We start from the raw sequence: 22,745 nt of genomic DNA, 5'->3' as shown, positions 1-22,745 counted from the left end.
CTTGTATATGCAACTCAATAACTTTCAGTTCAATAAATTGTAACTTAATAATTAAAAAAAAAAGAGTTGATGATCTTGTCTTTTTCTACTTCCCATGTAGATTAGATCTATGTATGTCTCTCTTAGTGTCCTCATTGTTGTCTAATTTCTCTGGGATTGTGATTTATGGGCTGGTTTTCTTTGCTTTATTTTTTTAAAAAAACATATGAGTGAGTACATATGATACTTGTCTTTCTGTGTCTGGGTTACCTCACTCAAAATGACGTTTTCTAGCTCCATCCATTCTTGGGTGAATGGGGAACTTGGGAGAGGGTTGAAAGGGAGGGGAGAGGCAGGGAGAGGAGCAGAGAAAAATGTATAACTCAATAAAAATCAAGTTGATGAGAATACAGACCAATGATATGTTTTACATTTTCTATTCTGGGAGAAACTGAACCTCACATTAGAATAAGTTTTAACCCTATGCTATACAAGAGACAGTCACTCATAAACACAGCCTCAGAAACTATCACATATGATTTCTATGGTCAGGTGCCTATTCCCAAAGCAGCAGCAGACAAAATGACAAAAATCTACGAATTATCACAAATACCCACACAAGGGTTTTCATAATCTAAGTAGACATGCATTCTTGGAATGGTATCTGTATAAGCCTGTTTTTCAATGCGAATAAATTACAGACAGGAGACCTAATAAGGATAATTCTGTACAGACAGGCTAACATCCTCTAAACATGTAAGAATGCTAATATCTGAAACAGCATTCTTTCATTTCTTCAAATACGCCACTATTAAAAGGAGGAATGGCTATGACCTGGTGCAGGTGACTCAGGCCTGTGCTCCAGCCAGCTGTCTGAGAGTCTGAGGAGAGCACATGACAACTAACTACTTCCAAACCCACCTAGTGACAGAACAGCCACAGAGCTGACCGAGGCCACTACCGAGAGCATATTTCAAACTTAAAACACATAAAATGGGTAAGAATTGGAATTTCGATCATGGTATCGTCCTCAATACCCTGGACTAGGTTGGAGGTTGTTAAGAGCTAGGCATGTCTGGGGCTTTCCCTGAGGTTCCGACGTATAGAGAAATAACATACTTTCTTGTCCAAACCAAGGTATATACTATACAGATAAGAGTCATTTTAGGTGATTTCATAAATATAATCATAAATATAATATATATATACATACATATATATGTTTATAAGTATATATACACATGTATGTATTTTTTAATTTTAATGATTCAATGTCCTTGTCCCCTGAGGCATCACAAAGAAAAACTAATTCAAGATCTTAAGCTATTTCCTTATCCTCAGTCCCTTCTCTCCCTGTTGTTTAGACACTGATCAAAATATTTTGTCTTGAAACTCTCAACTATATGTTCTCATGTCTTAAATTTATTGAAACATTTTCAGGTAAAAAAGCAGACTTCTTGATTGAAAGTAAAGCCTCTTTCTAAGTGCTTTAGCAATACACCCCAAGAACTAGAATACAAAAGCAACAGAAGCACCTGAGGGAAGAGAAATCTCTTTAGAATCCTGCTATCCTATGTAATTGTACTCTCAACCCTTCTGCCTCTTCCTTCAGGCAGTCCCTCAGCCTGGCTTCTCTTATTTTTCTCTATGTTATGGCCATACTTACTCCTTCTGCAAGTGCATCTCCTCCTCCTCCTGTAGTCTGTGGTCCATATTGAGGAATCGATTGTCTTACAGCGGCAAGATGTTTTCCACTGACAGGTTCCTGAGAGAGAAAGAGAAAGAGAGAGAGAGAGAGAGAGAGAGAGAGAGAGAGAGAGAGAGAGAGAGAGAGAGAGAGAGAGAGAGAGAGAGAGAGGACCAAGGAATGAGAAGTTAGAGAAGATAAGAAACTTTGGTATCAGCTATTCTTACACAAGCTAACTATTGGTACAAGCAGGTTCATTAAGAAATTCTACATCCTATATACAGTTTTCCAGAAAGGAAAAATGGGACAGTGTCAGCAAAAATTCTCATACAAGGGAACAAAATCAGCAGAAAGTCGATCAAGCAATGATGCTCCAAAGAAACAAAGAGTACTGCAAGTGAGATCCAAACTGAGTGCACACAGGCCATAGGAATGATAAGCATGGCCTCTTAGGATGGGAAGACCTGGGTTCTCAGGTCCCAAACACACTGCCAATTAGAGCCTGACTTTAGGAAACTGCTGGCCTTGTCAAGAGTGTGCCTCATTTTAGACCAGGAATTAAGTTCCTTCTCCACACATCAGTGCCTCAGAGACAGCCACAGACATGTCACATGCAGTAATAGGATCTGAAGAATGAAAAAAGAATGAAATGCAACAGAAATATTCAGAGATGTGTTGGGCCTGGAATCCTGGGGTTCAAGTGGAAAAGGAAGAAAAGCCCAGAGTCAGAAGAATAGGGTTATCTATCTCTCAAGTACTAAAAAATCGATGCATGGGTGAGTATGTATACATATACACATTCCTACATAGACACACACAGAGTGAGACAGACACAATACACTTATATACATTCGTGCCTACATACATGTCTACTTCCATCCATATAAGGTTTAAAGTATCCAGAAAAGGCATAAATTAGCAGTTATAAATGACCACACTTTCAACAACGTCTTCTGAGTAGAATTTGACACAGTTGTAAAACAAAATGGTGATGAAAACACAATCTGAGACTTTGAAACACAACTGCAGCTCTCTTTACTCCATTCCATAGAAAACTGAAGGGAAATCTGACATGTGGGAATGTCAAATGGCCATGTATCTCAGAAATATGGAATGCTGGAGGAAGAAGATGGCTTTAGTCCAGAATATAAGGCCTAACCTGGGAAAACTAAAGAGGTCTGTTCTCGAGGATAAAGGAAAAGACATAGATTTCAATTCACACAGGTAGCTAGGAAGGGACCCACACTAAAGAGGCACTCCTTATCCAACGTTCACTCAGCTGAACTATTTATTCCCCTGATCACCTGACCATTTTCACAGAGTTCTGCAAAATCCTCCATGCTTGCATGGTCTCCTCTAATCCTTAAGCTCTGGTTTTCTTGAAAATATGAGTTATTTCACTATAATAATGAGGATATGGGCCTGTATTTTCAAAAGAAAAACTCCTGATTCCATGGTTTATTCATCTACAAACCCACCCAATCATAAGACCTGGGGAACAGACAGTCACAAGTTTCAAGATCGACAAACACCATTCACCTGCTAAGAACTCATAGGCTTATGCACAGAAGACAGAAAAACAGAAGCAGCAACTCGGGTGGTAAATGAAGAAAAAGTAAAGAAGTTTACAGAATAGGGCATAAAAATATAGATAGGAGAGCATGTATCACTAGCATATTTCATTATAACATCACTGGCATAGCCAAAGAATCTACAAAATGAGAAAGGCCTAAAACAAATGAGCCAAATCCCTGTCAAATTCACAAAACACGGACCTAACAAATGCCAAGAGAGTAGAAGAAAAACTCAGAGAGAGTGCTACTGTTAAAGAAATGAAAACACAATGTAGACATGACCAGTGTGGACAATTGATGGCTGGAACATAAGCAGAACTGAGCCTGAGCAGATGAGCTCTCCACGTCCTAGATGTGTATGGACCACATGATGGACCTGCTAACCTGTACAACTCATATCTTTCAATAACAAACACACACATCCATCCAGTTTATCAAAGATGAAGTGCAAAGGCCATAGGATACCTATTACAGTCCCAGCACTGTATCTTATTCACAGAGTTGGATGCCCTGACTATTCAACTTAACCCAGTTGTTCCCCCCCTGCATCAGATCTGGTATTGTGGGTGAAATAATATTTTCTTTCAATGGACTGTCTTCTTAATCTAATTTTTCTTTCAGCATCTGCATGTATTTTTTTTTTTTTTTGGTTTTTCGAGACAGGGCTTCTTCTATAGCTTTTGGAGACTGTCCCGTAACTAGCTCTTGTAGCCCAGGTTGGCCTCGAACTCACAGAGATCCGCCTGCCTCTGCCTCCCGAGTGCTGGGATTAAAGGTGTGCGCCACCACCGCCTGGCAGCATGTATTCTTTTTTTTTTTTTTTTTTTTTTTTGTTTTTCGAGACAGGGTTTCTCTGTGGCTTTAGAGCCTGTCCTGGAACTAGCTCTTGTAGACCAGGCTGGTCTCGAACTCACAGAGATCCGCCTGCCTCTGCCTCCCGAGTGCTGGGATTAAAGGCGTGCGCCACCATCGCCCGGCTCAGCATGTATTCTTAATATGTGTCCAACGGGGCTCATTCCTTCCATCTTCTACAGACAACAAAAGCCCAGATAATGACATTCGCCAGCATTATGTGGAAAACAAATAAAAGCAAGGTTTTTTTCCTCAAAAAACAAGCACAGGTCTATGTTCCTACAGCAGAGAGACAAAATACAAATACCTCAGAAGTGTCAAGGAGACCCCATCTCATAGCCCAGAACTACTCACAGACACATAGCAAACATCTTATTTGTAATGACATATAGAAAACAACAGCAATATATAATACATAGTGAGTTTCAATCATGAGTAAGAACAGCACAAACAGCTTAACAAAACAGTCTCACTCATGAACATTGATGCAAAAATACTAAATAAAATACTGGAAAATAGAATCCAACTACACATCAGAACCATCATCCACCATGATAAAGTCAGCTCCATCCTAGGGATGGTTCAACATATGAAAATCTATCAATGTCATCCACCATATAAACAAACTGAAAAATAAAAACCACATGATCATCTCATTAGGTACTGAAAATATTTTCGACAAAATACAGCATCAATTCATGAGGAAGGTCTTGGAGAGAGCAGAGATACAAGTAACAAACCTAAACATAATAAAGGCAATATACAGCAAGCCAACAGCCAGCATCAAACTAAATGGAGAGAAACTCAAAGCGATCCCACTGAAATCAGAAACAAGACAAGGTTGTCCACTCTCTCCATACCTATTCAGTATAGTTCTTGAGGTCCTAGCTAGAGCAATAAGACACCAAAAGGAGATCAAGGGGATACAAATCAGAAAAGAAGTCAAACTCTCACTATTCGCTGATGATATGATAGTTTATAGAAGTGACCAAAAAATTCTACCAAGGAACTTCTACAACTCATAAACACTTTCAGTAATGTAATAGGGTATAAGATTAGCTCAAAATAATCAGTAGCCATCCTGTACAAAGATGATAAAAGGGCTGAAAAAGAAATCAGAGAAGCAACACCCTTCACAATAGCCACAAATAACATAAAATAATATCTTGGAGTAACTCTAACCAAACAAGTGGAAGACTTATGTGACCAGAACTTTAAATCTTTGAAGAAAAAAATTGAAGAAGGCACCAAAAAGTGGAAAGATCTCCCATGCTCTTGGGTAGATAGAATTAACATAGTAAAAATGGCAATCTTACCAAAAGCAATTTACAGATTCAATGCAATGCCCAGCAAAATTCTTCACAGACCTCGAAAGAACGGTACTCAATTTCATATGGAAAAGCAAAAAAACAGGATAGCCAAAACAATCGTGTACAATGAAAAAACTTCTGGAGGCATCACAATCCCTGGCTTCAAACTCTACTACAGAGCTACAGTACTGAAAACAGCCCTATACTGACATAAAAACAGACAGGAGGACCAATGTAACCGAATCAAAGACCTGGATATTAATACACATAGCTATGAACACCTGATTTTTTACAAAGAAGCAAAAAAATATAAAATGGAAAAAAGAAGGCATCTTCAACAAATGGTACTGGCATTACTGGATGTCAAAATGTAGGTGAATGAAAATAGATCCATACCTATCACTGTGCCGAAAACTCAAGTCCAAATGGATCAAAGACCTCAACATAAAACCAGCCACACTGAACCTCATAAAAGAGAAAGTGGAAAGTCCACTTGAATGTATTGGCACAAGAAACCACTTCCTAAATATAACCCCAGTAGCAAAGACGTTGCAGGAATCAATAAATGGGACCTCCTGAAACTGAAAAGCTTTTGCAAAGCAAAGGACATGGTCAAAAAGACAAAATGACAGCCTACAGAATGGTAAAAAATCTTCACCAATCCCACATTAGACAGAGGTCTGATCTCCAAAATATACAAAGAACTCAATAAGTTGATCATCAAAATAACATATAATCCAATAAAAATGGGGTACAGACCTAAACAGAGAACTCTTAACAGAGAAATCTAAAATGGTTAAAAGACACTTAAGGAAATATTGAAAATCCTTAGCCATCAGAGAAATGCAAACCAAAACAACTCTGAGATTCCATCTTACACCTGTAAGAATGGCCAAGATCAAAAATACTGAGGACAACTTATGCTGGAGAGGTTGTGGGGTAAAAGGAACACTCCTGCATTGCTGTTGGGAGTGCAAACTGGTTACAGCCCCTTTGGATATTAGTATGGTGATTTCTCAGAAAATTTGGAAACAACTTTCCTCAAGACCTAGCAATACTATGTTTGGGTATAAACCCACAGGAAGCTCAATGGTACCACAAGGACATGTGCTCAACTATGTTCATAGCAGCATTGTTTGTCATACCCAGAACCTGAAAACAACCTAAATGCTCCTCAGCCAAAGAATGGATAAGGAAAATGTGGTATATTTACACAATGGAGTAGTAGACAGCAAAAAAAATGTCATCTTCAAAGTTGCAGAGCTAGAAAACATCATATTGAGTGAGGTAACCCTGATCCAGATAGACAAATATCATATTACTCACTCATAAGTGGCTTTTAGACATAAAGCAAAGAAAACCAGTCTACAATTCACAACCCCAGAGAACCTAGACAACACTGAGGATCCTAAGAAAGACATGCATGTATCTATTCTATAAGGGAAGTAGAAAAAGACAAGCTCTCCTTAGTAATCTGGGAGCATGGGGACCATGGGAGATGGTGGAATGGGAGGGTAGAAGAAGGGAGGGGAGCAGAAAAAATGTATAGATCAATAAAATCAATTAAAAATAGAACTTTGAGTCTTTGAATAAAGAATTTGAAGAAGATACTAGAAAAATGGAATGATGTCCCATGCTCTTGGATGGGTAGCATCAACATAATAAAAATGGCAGGCCTACTGAAAGAAATCTAGATTCAATGAAATCCTCATGGAAATCCCAAAAGAATTCTTCAGAGATCTTGAAAGAACAATACTCACATTCATATGAAAAAATAAATACCAAGGATAGTCAAAAGAACCCCATACAATAAAGGAAATTCCAGAGGCAACACTGTCCCTGACATCAAGCTCTCTTATAGAGCTACAAAAATGAGAACAGCTTGGTAAAGGCAAAGAATGGAAGACCCAGATATTAATTGACACACCTGATTTCTCACAAAGAAGTTAAAATTATACAATTGTAAAGGAAAGCATCTTTAACAAATGGGAATGGAATACCTAGCTGTCAACATGTAGAAGAATGCAAATAGACCTATACCTATTCCCATACACAAAACTCAAGTCCCGATGGATAAAAGACTTCAATATAAATCTGACTACACTGAACCTGATAGAAGATAAGATGGAAAGTAGTCTTCAATTAATGGACACGGGAGACTATTTCCTAAATAGAACACCAGTAGCACAGCTACTATGAGTAACAATAAATAAATGAAACTGAGAAACTTCTGTAAAGCAAAGAACATAGTCAATAAGACAAAAAGGCAGCCTAATAAATGGGAAAAGATCTTGACCAATTCCACATCAGACAGAGGATTTATCTACAAAATACACGAAAAGCACAATAAATTACACATCAAAATTTCAAATAATGCAATTAAAAATGGGATACAGATCTAAAAAGAGCACTCTCAAGAGAACAATCTCAAATTACCGAAAGACAATAAGGAAATGTTGAACATCCTTAGCCATCAGGGAAATGCAAATCAAAATGATTCTGAGGTATCATCTTACACCAGTCAGAATGGTTAAGATAAAAAACACTGACAGCTTATGCTGTACAGGATGTATAGTAAGAAGAACATTCCTGCATTGATCCTGGAAATGAAAACTTGTACAACAACTCTAGAAAGCAATATGGCTTTTTCTCAGAAAATTGGAAATCAACCTTCCTCAGCATTCAGCAATGCCACTCTTGGAAATATACTTAAAGGATGCTCAATAATACTAAAGGGACATTTGTTTAGCTATGTTCATAACAGCATTACTTTAATATTCAGAACCTAGAAACAACCTAGATGCCCTTCATCCAAAGAATGGATAAAGAAAATGCGGTACATTTACACAATACTTAGCGGTAAAAACCAATGATATTTTAAATTGGTAAAAACCAATGATATCATCCATGCAAATGGATGGAAATAGAAAAACCCACCCAGAGTAAGGTAATACAGAATCCTAAAGAAAAACATGGTATTACTCACTCTTAAGTGGAAACTAGCTGTAAAGCAAAAAGTAAAAGTCTATAGTGCAGGACTCTAGAGAAGATAAGTAACAAGGTGAACCCCAAAATAAACATATATAGAGCCCCCTGAGAAGGGGAAATAGACAAGATTTCCTGACAAAATTGGGAGCATTGGGGTGAGGAAAAAGGGGAGGGGGAAGAGGCGAGAATAGAAGAGGGAGGATAACTTGATGAAGGAATGACAAAGATGGAGAGAAAGGAAAGAGATAATTTGATTGAGGGAGTCTTTATGGGCCTACAAAGAAACGTGGAACTGGAGAAATTCCCAAGGAATCCACAAAGATGACCACAGCTAAGACCATAAATAATACTGGAGAGGGTGCCGGAAATGGCCTTGACGTGGAGTTAGACTGATGAATAGGTTAAATATCGCTATAGAAACTTCATCCAGCAACTGATGGAAACAGAGGCAGAAACTTGCATCAGAACACTGGGCTGAGCTCCCAAATGTGCAGCTGAAGAGTGGAGGAGTGAGAATATGAACAAAGAGGTCAAGACCATGATGGGAAAGAATAGAAAAGGAAGGTGAGAGAGGGAAAAAGAGAAGGGAGAGTCTTGGAAAGCCTGAAAAAGGGAAGGGAGAAAAATGGAAAGGTACTGGTAAGGAGAAGGGAGGTTGGAAAGACAGAATAGAGGTGGTCAGGGGAGAAGGGCACACAGGAGAGGGGATAGTAAGAGAGAGGGGGTTGGGCAGGGAGAAAGAAAACTGGGGGCAGATGAACTGGGAGGGGGAAGGCAATAATGACAGAACAGGACAGAGGAAGCCCTGGGAAGGAGGGACAGTAACTGGAATTAGGCATGGTGGAGGGGAGGGGTTAAAGACATGTTAAAGGTATTGGAAAGTGAGGAAGGGGGAAAGGAGGATGGACAGGGAGATCAAGGAATAGAAACCGATCCCGAGACATCCCAACAATCAGCTATAGAATTTAAAACCTACTAAGAATGGAAAGAACGGTTACAAACAACTCAAACATGTACTAAAAATGGACTTGGGAAAGCACACCACCGAGTCTAACCCCTGGGGTTAACGGGAAGTTTCCAGAAAGCCCTCAAAGGAAATGTTAAAGTGAGACTCCTCAGGAGAAAGGGAGTTGTTGGCATGGACGAATCACAACAAACACTCTACTCACTGCCATGGTGAGCAGAGAGCACCACTAGGCCAAAATCAGCACTCGGCATCCATGGTAGGGCCCACAACTCTGAGAGAGAGAGAGAGAGTCCACTAGCTGGCTAGAAACCCAAAGGGCCTGAGCGCCTCAGGACAACAGCCCTCACAATGGCTCAAAATGCCAAACAGACACCAGGGTATTTGGGGACTCTGAATTGAGCAACGTTCTACATCGCCCCCTACTGGCAGGGCCAAACACAGAGCCTGTTGCCCAAGCCTGTGCTGCAGAAGCAGGACCCATCCTGCTTACTATGTGCTTACTATGTAGTGGGAAATGGAGGAATTGGAAATCAGCCCCAATAACGACTTGACTGTGGGGTAGCAGGGATACTACAAGAACTTACACAGGATTTATAACAAAGGGTTAGGTGAAAAGCACAGGAAAACCTTTTACCAGTGACTGAAGATAGGAAATTTCCATATCCCTTCTCATGTTTTTTTTTTCAGAGAGAATGCTCACCCTACTTCCAAAGGGGTCAGGGAAGAAACCTTTAACATAGGAAAGGGGTGTGAAATGAGAGGCTGGGAGAAAAAGAAGTATTTGCAAAGAGCCAGGAAATACAGAATTAGGTACTTTCCATGGGGTGCAGGGAGGAAATGGGTGAGAAAGGGATAAACCTATGGGAAGGGGAGGAAACATTGAAGTAGGAGGAGCAATCTTAGAAGACAGGAAGTGTGGGAATGTGGGAAGTATGCGGGAGGGGTGAAAGGTGAAGGGAAAGAGGTCAGACAAAGGCACAAAAGGAAGAAAGGCAGTAGGGAAGGAGAAAGAGGTGGAAGAGAGAGAAAAAGGGTAAGAAATATGGAAAGCATTGTGAAAGGAGAAATGGGAGTGACTTTATGGAAATATAGCCAGGATGCCAGCAGAGGACTTGAATCCCTGGCCTCCTAAAGCAGAAATAAGAGGGACTCTGACAGTTTTAGAGCACCCTAGTCCACACAAGGACTTCCAGCAAATACAGGAGCACACGGACAAGCCTATCTATAAAATAATAAAAATAATATTATAAATATATTTATATAAATTTATAAATATATAAAAAATCATATAAATATTATAAATATAATAAATGTAATAAAAATGATGATGACGATGATATTGATAATAAACATCAAAATAAAATATAATGGAAAATTAATGGTGGCTGGAAAGGCATAAAAGGAGAAAGAAAAACAAAAAAAGAAAAGAAAAAAGTTTAGAAGGGAGAAATGTGAGGATAGTTCTCTTGCCTTGTAATGAAAAAACGGTTTAGATTTTTTTTTTAATGGTAGGAGAGAACCACAGTGGAAATAGGGGAAAGAGGAAAGGGGGAAGGGACAGATAGAATGGTGCTCATAATAGAGTAAGTAGTAAGAAATGGGGAAAGGGATATAATGATTAAAGGGCAAAGGAAGAACGGGAAGAAAATATAGGGAAAGAATGAGGAATCAGGAAGGAGTTAGGAGAGGTAGAATGGGAGGTCAAAATACAGGTACAGGAAAAGGAAAAAGGCAAGAAGGAAGGATGGGAAGGGTGCAGAAAAAAGAAAGGAAGAGAAGAGAATGTGGACGAGCAAAGGTTAAAGAAGAAATGAAGAAAGACACAGAAGATAAAAAATCAGGAGACAAATTCCACCACTGCTAGCCAGTGCCAACAAGCTCATGGGAGGCAGGCATCAGTAGGGAAAAGGGAAATTAGTGAGCTCTGGACAGGACTAATGAACAAATGAACCACTGAATGAAGAAATGAGTGAAGGACATACAAGGGATATCACTGGGACAAGGGGGATCAGAAAGTGTATAAAGCCGTGAAAATGACTTAAACTGATGAAATACTCACTCATTAAGACAAAGACAAAGAGTCAGATATGCAAAACAAAATCACTGACAAAAACTCTCCTAAAGGCAAACCTTAATATCCTGACAGCATTAAGAGTTGACAAGACTACAGACCAACAGAATCTTTTACATGTTCTATCCTGGGAGAAACTGAACCTCACTTTAGAATAAGTTTTAACCCTATGCTATACAAGGATAGTCACTCATAAACACAGCTCTCATAAATAGTCACACACGAGTTCTACGGTCAGGTGCCTATTCCCGATCAGCAGCAGACAAAATGACAAAACTCTACAAGTTACCACAAATATTCACAGAAGGGTTTTCATAATCTAAATAGACATGCATTCTCGGGATGGTATCTTTATAAGCCTGTTTTTCAACATGAATAAATTACAAACAGGAAACCAAATAAGGATAATTCTGTACTGACAAGTTAACATCATCTAAACGTGTATGAATGCAAATATCTGAAACTGCATTTTTTCATTTCTTCAAATATATCATTTCTTATTTTATTTTATTACTTAAAAAATCAATCCAAATTTCTACTTCCTCCCCTAGTTCCACTTCCCTCCCACTCACTCCACACACGTTCCCCCACCCCCTCCAATCTTAAGAGAGGGTAAGGCCCCCTGCCCTGTGGAAAGTCCAGTGCCCTCCCCACCACATCCAGGTTGAGCAAGGTACACATCCAAAGAGAACAGGATCCTAGAAACCCAGTGCACGCAGTAAAGACAAATTCTAGTGCCATTGTCTTTGGCCCCTCAGTCTGCCCCAACTGTCAAACACATTCAGAGGGACTAGTTTGATTGCACGTTCATTCATTCCCAGTCTAGTTGGAGTGGGTGAGCTCCCATTAGCTCAGGCACAGTGGGTGAACACCACTACTGAGAGGAGGAATGGCTGTGACCTGGTGCAGGTGACTCAGGCCTGTGCTCCAGCCAGCTGTCTGGGAGTCTGAGGAGAGCTCATGACAATTGACTAATTCCAAACCCACCTAGTGACAGAACAGCCACAGAGCTGACCTAGGCCACTGCCGAGAACATATTTCAAATTTAAAACCCAAAAGACGGGTAAAAATTGGGATTTTGCTCATGGAAAAGTCCTGAATAATGGACTAGGTTGGAGACTGTTAAGAGCTAGGCCTGTCTAAGACTTTCCCTGAGGTCACAAGGTATGATAAATAATTTAGTTTCTGTCCAAATCGGGGTATATACTATACAGGTAAGAGTCATTTTTGTTGATTTCATAATGGATATATATATATATATATATATATATACACACACATATATAGGAATATATGTTTATAAGCATATATACACATTTATATATTTTTTAATTTTAATGATTCAATGTCCTTGTCCTCTGAGGCATCCCAAATTCGAGATGTAAAACAGCTTCCATTCATTCAGTCCCTTCTCTCCCTGTTGTTTAGAATTTTTATATTTCTCCTGTGAATTCCTGTTTGTTTTGGATTAGACTGACAACATTTATGAGGGTTTCAAATTACAGTCAAATCATATGCATAATATAGGTCTAAGCAATCGTGTGTCTATATAGACAGCTCAAACCTATCAATATGAAACACATTTGACTTTGTTAGGAAGTATTTTGCCTTGAAACTCTCAATTATATGTTCTCATATCTTTAAATTTATTGAACTATTTTCAGGTAACCAAAGGCAGACTTCTTGATTGAAAGTAAAGCCTCTTTCTAAGTGCTTTAGCAATGCATTCCAAGAACTAGAATACAAAAACAACAGAAGCACCTGAGGGAAGAGAAAGCTCTTTAGAATCCTGCTGCTCTATGTTATTGCACTCCCAACCCTTCTGCCTCTTCCTTCAGGCAGTTCCCCAGCCTGGATTCTCTTATTTTTCTCTATGTTATGGCCATACTTACTCCTTCTGCACGTGCATGTTCTCCTCCTCCACATGCATGTTCTCCTCCTCCATGTGCATCTTCCCCTCCTTCACGTGCATCTTCTCCTCCTCCATGTGGATCTTCTCCTCCACATGTATCTTCTCCTCCTTCATGTGTATCTTCTCCACGTGCATCTTCTCCTCCACGTGCATCTTCTCCTCCACGTGCATCTTCTCTAACACATGCATCTTCTCCAACACGTGCATCTTCTCCTCCTTCATGTGCATCTTCTCCTTCTTCACGTGCATCTTCTCCAACACGTGCATCTTCTCCTCCTTCACGTGCATCTTCTCCACGTGCATCTTCTCCTTCACGTGCATCTTCTCCTCCTTCACATGCATCTTCTCCACGTGCATGTTCTCCTCCTCCATGTGCATCTTCCCCTCCTTCACGTGCATCTTCTCCTCCTCCATGTGGATCTTCTCCTCCACATGTATCTTCTCCTCCTTCATGTGTATCTTCTCCACGTGCATCTTCTCCTCCACGTGCATCTTCTCCTCCACGTGCATCTTCTCTAACACATGCATCTTCTCCAACACGTGCATCTTCTCCTCCTTCATGTGCATCTTCTCCTTCTTCACGTGCATCTTCTCCAACACGTGCATCTTCCCCTCCTTCACGTGCATCTTCTCCTCCTCCATGTGGATCTTCTCCTCCACATGTATCTTCTCCTCCTTCATGTGTATCTTCTCCACGTGCATCTTCTCCTCCACGTGCATCTTCTCCTCCACGTGCATCTTCTCTAACACATGCATCTTCTTCAACACGTGCATCTTCTCCTCCTTCATGTGCATCTTCTCCTTCTTCACGTGCATCTTCTCCAACACGTGCATCTTCTCCTCCTTCACATGCATCTTCTCCACGTGCATCTTCTCCTCCTTCACGTGCATCTTCTCCTCCTTCACGTGCATCTTCTCCTCCATGTGCATCTTCTCCTCCTTCATGTGCATCTTCTCCAACACATGCATCTTCTCCTCCACGTGCATCTTCTCCTTCACGTGCATCTTCTCCTCCTTCACATGCATCTTCTCCACGTGCATCTTCTCCTTCACGTGCATCTTCTCCTCCTTCACGTGCATCTTCTCCTCCATGTGCATCTTTTCCTCCTTCATGTGCATCTTCTCCAACACATGCATCTTCTCCAACACGTGCATCTTCTCCTCCTTCATGTGCATCTTCTCCTTCTTCACGTGCAACTTCTCCAACACGTGCATCTTCTCCTCCTTCACATGCATCTTCTCCTCCACGTGCATCTTCTCCTTCACGTGCATCTTCTCCTTCATGTGCATCTTCTCCTCCTTCACGTGCATCTTCTTCACGTGCATCTTCTCCTCCTTCACGTGCATCTTCTCCTCCACGTGCATCTTCTCCTCCTTCACGTGCATCTTCTCCTCCACGTGCATATTCTCCTCCTTCATGTGCATCTTCTCCTCCACATGCATCTTCTCCTCCAGGCGCATCTTCTCCTCCTTCGCGTGCATCTTCTCCTCCTTCACGTGCATCTTCTCCTCCTCCTCCTGTAGTGTGGGGTCCATATTGAGGAATCAGTTGTCCTGCACTGGCAGGTTGTTTTCTACTGACTGGTTCCTGAGAGAGAGAGAGAGAGAGAGAGAGAGAGAGAGAGAGATAACCAGGGAATGAGAAGTTAGCAAAGTTTGGGATCAGGCATGCTTATACAAGTTGACTGCTGGTACAATCAGATATACTAGGACATTCTACATCCTATATACTGTTTTCCAGAAAGGAAGAATGGGACAGTGTCAGCAAAAATTCTCCTACAAGGGGACAAAGTCAGTAGAAAGTTGATCAAGTAATGATGCACAAGGTAACACAGAGTATTGCAAGTGAGACCCAAGCTGAGTGCACAGAGGCCATAGGAATGATAATCATGGTCTCTCACAATGGGAAGACCTGAGTTCTAGGACCCAAAGACATCGCCCATGTTAAGGCCTAAGTCTAGGCCTCTGTTGGACTTGTCAAGCCTGTGCCTGGGTTTAGCCCAGGAATTAAGTTCCTTCTCCACACATCTATGTCTCAGAGAAACCTGTAGACAATTCAAGTGTAACAACAGGGTCTGAAGAATGATAAAAGAAACAAATACAATAGAAATATTTATAAAGAAGTGTTGGGTCTGAAATCCTGGAGTTCAAGGGACAAAGGAAAAAGAAACCAGGGTCAGAAGAACAGGTTTGGATATTTTGTAAGCACTGATAAAACAATGCCTGGGTGTGTGTGTCTATGTGTACATAAACACATACCTACATACACACACACCCAAACATACATATATACCTACATACATGCCTACCTGCATCCATATATAAATTTAAAGTACCCAGAAAGGCATAAAATAGCAGCTACAAATGACCACACTCTCAACAACCTCCTTGTAGTAGAATTTGACACGGGTCTAAAACAAAATGGCACTGAAAACATAACCTGAGACTTTGAAACACAAAGACGACCCTGAGCTGAGTTACCACCTAGAGAGCAGGGTACCCCACACTCTAGACACTGCATACTAGGGCAAATACCTGGGCCCCTTATCCCACCTGCCTCAGCTTCTCTAGCCAGCCAGCAGGGTATCTTCCTGTAAGTAGGCTGCTGTAACACAACCATCCCATCTATTGGACCCTGTAAGCTACAAATCCCAATCTGTCCCCAAACCCTCCTATCCCCCAGGAACTCAGAGGAACTCTGAAAAGGGGTAAGTGAACACCCACCCGCAGGGCACTACAAACTCTAGGCCCTTCATACCAGGGTAAAACCCTGGGGCCCATCCCATCAATTGGACCCTGTAAGCAACAAGTCCCAATCTCTCCCCAAACCCTCCTATCCCCCATGACCTCTGCAGAACTCTGAAACACAAGCTGCAAATACACAGACATGTCCAAGAGGTAGACTCCTCCAAAATTCCCACCCCATCAATTGGACCCAGTAAGCAGCAAGTTCCACTCTTCCTTCCAGCTCTCTAATCTCCTGAGCCTCAGAGGAACTCTGAAGCACAGGCTGCAACTATACACAGAGGACCAAAATATGAACTCTTAAGCACAGGCTGTGACTGCACAGAGTGGACAAAGAGAGCAGACCAAGACAGTAGACCAAGAGAGTGGACTAAAAGAATGTGCCAAAAGGTATCTAAGTGACTCTCTGAGACACAAGCACTGATGGTACAGAGTAGAAGCACTTGACAAAATCCAACACCCCTTCATAATAAAGGTCTTGCAGAGATCAGGGATACAAGAAGATATCTGAACATATTAAAAGCAATATACAGCAAGCCAACAGCCAACATCAAATTAAATGGAGAGAAATTCAAAGTGATTCCACTGAAATCAGGAACAAGACAAGGCTGTTCACTCTCTCCATATCTCTTCAACATAGTGCTAGAAGTTCTGGCTAGAGAAATAGGACAACAAAAGGAGATCAAAGGGATTCAAATTGGAAAGGAAGAAGTCAAATTTTAGATGATATATTTGGTATTTGCAGATGATATATAAGTGACCCCCAAAACTACCAAGGATCTCCTACAGCTGAAAAATACCTTCAGTAATGTGGCAGAAAATAAGATCAACTCAAAAAATCAGTAGCCCTCCTATATACAAATGATAACGAAGCTGAGAGTGAAATCAGAAAAACATCACCATTCACAATAACCACAAATAGCATAAAAGATTTTGGGATAGCACTAATCAAAGAAGTGAAAGACCTGTTGAACAAGAAATTTAAGTCTTTGATGAAATAAATGAATAAGATACCAGAAATGGAAAGGTTGTCCATGATTTGGATAGGTAGGATCAACATAATAAAAATGGCAATCCTACCAAAAGCAAACTACAGACTCAATACAATCCCCATCAATTCCAACAAAAATATTCAGAGAATTTGAAAGAACAATACTCAACTTCATATGAAAAAACAAAAACCCATGATAGCCTGAACAGTCCTGTACAATAAAGGAACTGTCAGAGGCCTCACCATCCCTGACATCAAGCTCTTTTATAGAGGTACAATAATGAAAACAGCTTGGTATTGGCATAAAAACATAAAGGTTGACCAACAGAATCGGATAGAAGACTTGGATATTAATCCACACGCCTATGAACACCTGATTTTTGACAAAAAAAAAAACTAAAATTACACAATGGTAAAAAGAGAGTATCTTTAACAAATGGTGCTGGCATAACTGTTTGTCAACATGTAGAAGGCAAATAGACCCATATCTATCCCCATGCACAAAACTCAAGACCAAATGGAATAAAGACCTCAATATAAACCCAACTGCATTAATCCTGATAGAAAAGAAAGTGGGAAGTAGCCTTCAAACGTGGGCACAAGAGACCCTTTCCTAAATATAACACAGGTATCAGAGACACGGAGAGCAACAATAAATAAATGGGACCGCCAGAAACTGAGAAACTTCTGTAAGCAAAGGATACGGTCAATAAGACAAAAACGCAGCCGAATGAATGGGGAAAAGATCTTTACCAACCCCACATCAAACAGGGGATTTATCTACAAAATATACAAAGGACTCAATAAATTAGACACCAAAATTCCAAATAATCCAATTAAAAATACAGTACAGAGAACCTGAAACAGAAGAATTTTAAAGGACTGAAAGACACTTAAGGAAATGCTCAACATCCTTAGCCATCAGGGAAATGCAAATCAAAATGATTCTGAGATACCATTTTAAAGCTGTCATAATGCGTAAGATCAAAAACACTGATGACAGCTTATGATGGAGAGGATGTGTAGTAAGGGGAATACTCCTCTCCTCCATTGCTGATGGGAATGCAAACTTGCACAACCACTCTGGAAATCATTATGGTTGTTTTCTAAGAAAATCGGGAAATAACCTAGCTCAGGACCCAGCAACTGATAGAAACAGAGGCAGAGACCCGCAGTTGAACACTCGACTGAGCTCCCAGAGTGCACTTGATGAGTGGGAGGAGTGAGAATATGAGCAAATAGGTCAAGACCATGATGGGGATACCCACTGAAACAACTAATGGGAGATCATCAATTCCAGCCGGACTGGGAAGGAACCAGCATTGGACCAAACTAGAACATTTGAACGTGGGTGACAGTTGTATGGCTGGAGCAGCTATATGCTGTCTACTGGCAGGGGTAGCATGCAGTAGCATGTTCTGGCTTTTTTGAACCTGTTGTATTTGGATAGATACCTTGCTCAATCTAGATATAATAGGGAGGACATTGGACCTTCCTAAAGCAATGTCCCTTACCATCTCTGAGAAGTAGACAGAAGTGGGGTGGAAGAGAACGAAGAGAAAATGGGAGTGAAGGAGGGAGCAGAAACAGGGATTGTTTTGCAAAATGAAAAAAAATACAGTTTGTTTTTTTTAAATAAAAAGAAAAACTATAAAATCATGAAGAATACAGAGACCATCAGAGGATGGAGAAAATGTTTGGAAAAGCAGAGATCAGAAAAGAAGAGGAGAGTGGAAAAGGAGCCACAAAGGGACTGGAAGGTGAGAAGGGAGTTGGAAGTGGAGACATGAAACAGAAGAAGGAAAACTGTACAATCGGGCAAGGGGTTTGGGAAAGCAGAGAACTCGGACATTGGAAGAGGAACCTAGAGAACAGGGGTTGGGGAGAGAGACAGCTATAGGAACAGGACAAAGGGCACTAAACAGAATATAGGATAAAGGATTAGAAAAGACAATGTACTGGGAAAGACACATTAACACAAAATAGATTAGGAAAGGTAGAAAGGGCTGGGGAGAAAAAGAAATTTCAAAACTTTGGAAAGGAGAAAGAGTTTAGAAAAGGGAATGGTATACAAAGGGACTGGAGAACTGGTACCAAGAAAAAGGAAGGGAAAGTAGAAGAGGTGGGACATGAACAGGAAGAAACAAGTTAATGGGAACAGGGAAAGGAACCTGGAAAGAGAAAACTGGTGATGGTTTTGGAAAGGAAGGCAGGGATGGGGACTTTGGAAAGGGTGAGGGAATTACAATGGAGGTTAAGATGGGAAAGAAAAAGAAAAGAACAGAAGGAACAAAATAAAAGGGTTCCATAGACGAGAAAGATGAAAGACTTAGAAACAGCATTAAGTGGAAAAGCAGAAAAGCAATGGGTAATCTGATAGGGGGCGGGAAGTATTGGAAAGGTGAGTACACTAATGGGAAGACAGGTAAAGGAGCCGAACAATTCCATAGTCAGAAATGGAATAGGACAGAAAGGTGGGAGAGGGAAAAGAGAAGGGAGAGTCTTGGAAAGCCTGAAAAAGGGAAGGGAGAAAAATGGAAAGGTACTGGTAAGGAGAAGGGAGGTTGGAAAGACAGAATAGAGGTGGTCAGGGGAGAAGGGCACACAGGAGAGGGGATAGTAAGAGAGAGGGGGTTGGGCAGGGAGAAAGAAAACTGGGGGCAGATGAACTGGGAGGGGGAAGGCAATAATAACAGAACAGGACAGAGGAAGCCCTGGGAAGGAGGGACAGTAACTGGAATTAGGCATGGTGGAGGGGAGGGGTTAAAGACATGTTAAAGGTATTGGAAAGTGAGGAAGGGGGAAAGGAGGTTGGATAGGAAGAACAAGGAAAAAATCACTCCCAACACATCCCAACAATCAGCAATAACATTTAAACACTACTAAGAATGGAAAGAACAGTTATGAACAACTCAAACATGTACTAAAAATCGACTTGGGAAAGCACACCACCGAGTCCTACCCCTGGGGTTAATGGGAAGGTTCCAGAAAGCCCTCAACAGGAAATGTTAAGTGAGACTCCTCAGGGGAAAGGGAATTGTTGGCATGGAAGAATCTCAACAAACACTCTACTCACTGCCATGGTGAGCAGAGAGCACCACTAGGCCAAAATCAGCACTGGGCATTCATGCAGAGGGCCCACAACTCTGAGAGAGTCCACAAGCTAGCCTAGAAACCCCAAAGGGCCTGAGCACCTTGGGCTAACAGCCCTCACAAAGGCCCAAACTGCCAAATAGACACCAGGGTTATTTTGGGACCCTGAATTGAACAACGTTCTACATCGCCCCCTACTGGCAGAGCTGAACACATTGCCTGTTGCCCAAGCCCACAACCTGCACTTCAGAAGCTGGACCCATCCTGCTTACTATGTAGTGGGAAATGGAGGAATTGGAACTCAGCCCCAATACCGACCTGACTGTGGGGTAGCAGGGATACTACGAGAACTTACATGGGATCTATAACGAAGGATTAGGTGAAAACACAGAAGAACATTTTAAGGGAGACTGAAGATGAAGAAATTTCCATATCCCTTCTCATGGTTTTTTTTTTTCCATTTTCAGCGAGAATGCCAACCCTACTTCCATGGGGTCAGGGGAAAAACCTTTAACATGGGGTAAAGGGCTGTGAAATGAGAGGCTGGTGGGGGGGGGGAAGAGAAGTATTTGCAAAGAGGCAAAAAAATAGAACTAGGTACTTTGCAAATGGGGTGCAGAGAGGAAATAGGTGAGAAAGGGATAAAGGTATGGGAACAGGAGGAAACAATGAAGTAGGAGGAGCAATCTTAGAAGACAGGAAGTGTGGGAATGTGGGAAGTATGGGGGAGGGGTGAGAGGTGAAGGGAAAGGGGTCAGACAGAGAAAAGGCACAAAAGGAAGAAAGGCAGTAGGGAAGGAGAAAGAGGTGGAAGAGAGAAAAGGGGTGAGAAATACAGGAAAAAATGTGAAAGGAGCAATGGGAGTGACTTTAAAATGGAAATCTAGCCAGGCTGCCAGCAGAGGACTTGAATCCCTGGTCCCCTGAAGCAGAAATAGGAGGAACTCTGTTAGTTTGAGAGCACCCTACTCTACACAAAGACTTCCAAAAAATCCAGAAGCACATGGACAGGGCTATCTGTAAAAGCAAATAGAAGTAATACAAATGATGATGAGGAGGAGGATGAAATTAATAATAATAAGCAAAAAATATAATGGAAAACTAAGAGTGGCTTGAAAGGTAAATCAGAAAGAAAGAGAGAGAGAGAAAGAGAAAGGGAGAAAAGGACAAAGTTTCAAAGGGAAAAATATAAGAAAGATTTTCCTGGCTTAAAATGGGAAAATGGCTTAGAACGTTTTAAATGGGAGCTGAGAAATACAGTGGAAAATGGGGAAAGAGGGAAAAAGGGAAGGCACAGATGGAATGGTGCTTGTAACAGAGCAAGGCAGTAGGCAATGGGAAAAGGGATGTAATGATTAAAGGGCAAAGGAAAAAAGGGCAGACGATATAGGGAAGAAATGAGGGAATGAGAAGAACTTAGAAGGAGAGGGAAGAACTTCCCCTTAGAAGGGGAAGAAACGCAGGTCAAAAGAGATGCAGGAGAAGGAAATAGGCAACAAGGAAGATGGAAAGGGGTGCGAAAGAAGAAAGGAAGGGAAGAGAATTTAGACTAGCAAAGGTTAAGGAAGAAAATGAGAAAGACACAGAAAATACCAAATCAGGAGACAAATTCCACCACTGCTGGCCAGTGCCAACAAGCTCATGGGAGGCAGGCATCAGTAGGGAAAAGGGAAATTAGTGAGCTCTGAACAGGACTAATGAACAAATGAACCACTGAATGAAGAAATGAGTGAAGGACATACAAGGGATATCACTGGGACAAGGGGGATCAGAAAGTGTATAAAGCCGTGAAAATAACTTTAAACTGATGAAATACTCACTCATTAAGACAAAGACAAAGAGTCAGATATGCAAAACAAAATCACTGACAAAAGCTCTCCTAAAGGCAAACCTTAATATCCTGACAGCATTAAGAGTTGACAAGACTACAGACCAACAGAATCTTTTACATGTTCTATCCTGGGAGAAACTGAACCTCACTTTAGAATAAGTTTTAACCCTATGCTATACAAGAGATAGTCACACGTAAACACAGCTCTCATAAATAGTCACACACGAGTTCTACAGTCAGGTGCCTATTCCCGAAGCAGCAGCAGACAAAATGACAAAACTCTATGAATTATCACAAATACTTACAAAAGGGTTTTTTTTCATAAACTAAGTAGACATGCATACTCAGGTGAATAAAATACAGACAAGAGACCAAATAAAGACCATTCTGTATAGACAGGTTAACATCATCTAAATGTGTTTGAATGCTAACATTTGAAACAGCATTCTTTCATTTCGTCAAAGACACCGCTACTGACAGAAGGAATGGCTATGACCTGGTGCAGGTGATTCAGGCCTGTGCTCCAGCCAGCTGTCTGAGAGTTTGAGGAGAGCACATGACAACTACTTCCAAACCCACCTAGTGATAGAACAGCCACAGAGCTGATCTAGGCCACTGCCGAGAACATATTTCAAACTTAAAACAAAACATGGGTAAGAATTGGGATTTTGTTCATGAAAATGTTCTGAATACCCTGGACTAGGTTGGAGGTTGTTAAGAGCTAGGGCTGTCTGGGGCTTTCCCT

General features: G+C 41.0%; 1 protein-coding gene across 11 annotated transcripts in view; it reads right to left on the bottom strand.

Moving 5' to 3' along the window:
• Scml2 (Scm polycomb group protein like 2) overlaps window positions 1-13,877 on the bottom strand; it is a 127,524-nt gene extending 113,647 nt beyond the window's left edge. For all 11 annotated transcript variants that reach the window (XR_005283875.1, XM_038317008.1, XM_038317004.1 and 8 more), the window contains exons 1-2: window positions 13,321-13,877; window positions 1,646-1,744 (exon numbers count right to left, since the gene is read on the bottom strand). The gene's annotated coding sequence lies outside the window, so the exon portion shown is untranslated. The remainder of the gene's footprint in view (window positions 1-1,645; window positions 1,745-13,320) is intronic.
• Between the last annotated feature and the right edge of the window lie 8,868 nt (window positions 13,878-22,745).

Source organism: Arvicola amphibius, chromosome X, assembly GCF_903992535.2.
Source record: "Arvicola amphibius chromosome X, mArvAmp1.2, whole genome shotgun sequence".
Classification (NCBI taxonomy): Eukaryota; Metazoa; Chordata; class Mammalia; order Rodentia; family Cricetidae; genus Arvicola; species Arvicola amphibius.
The sequence above is the reverse complement of the archived record's forward strand: the minus strand, read 5'-3'. Positions and strand labels throughout refer to the sequence as shown.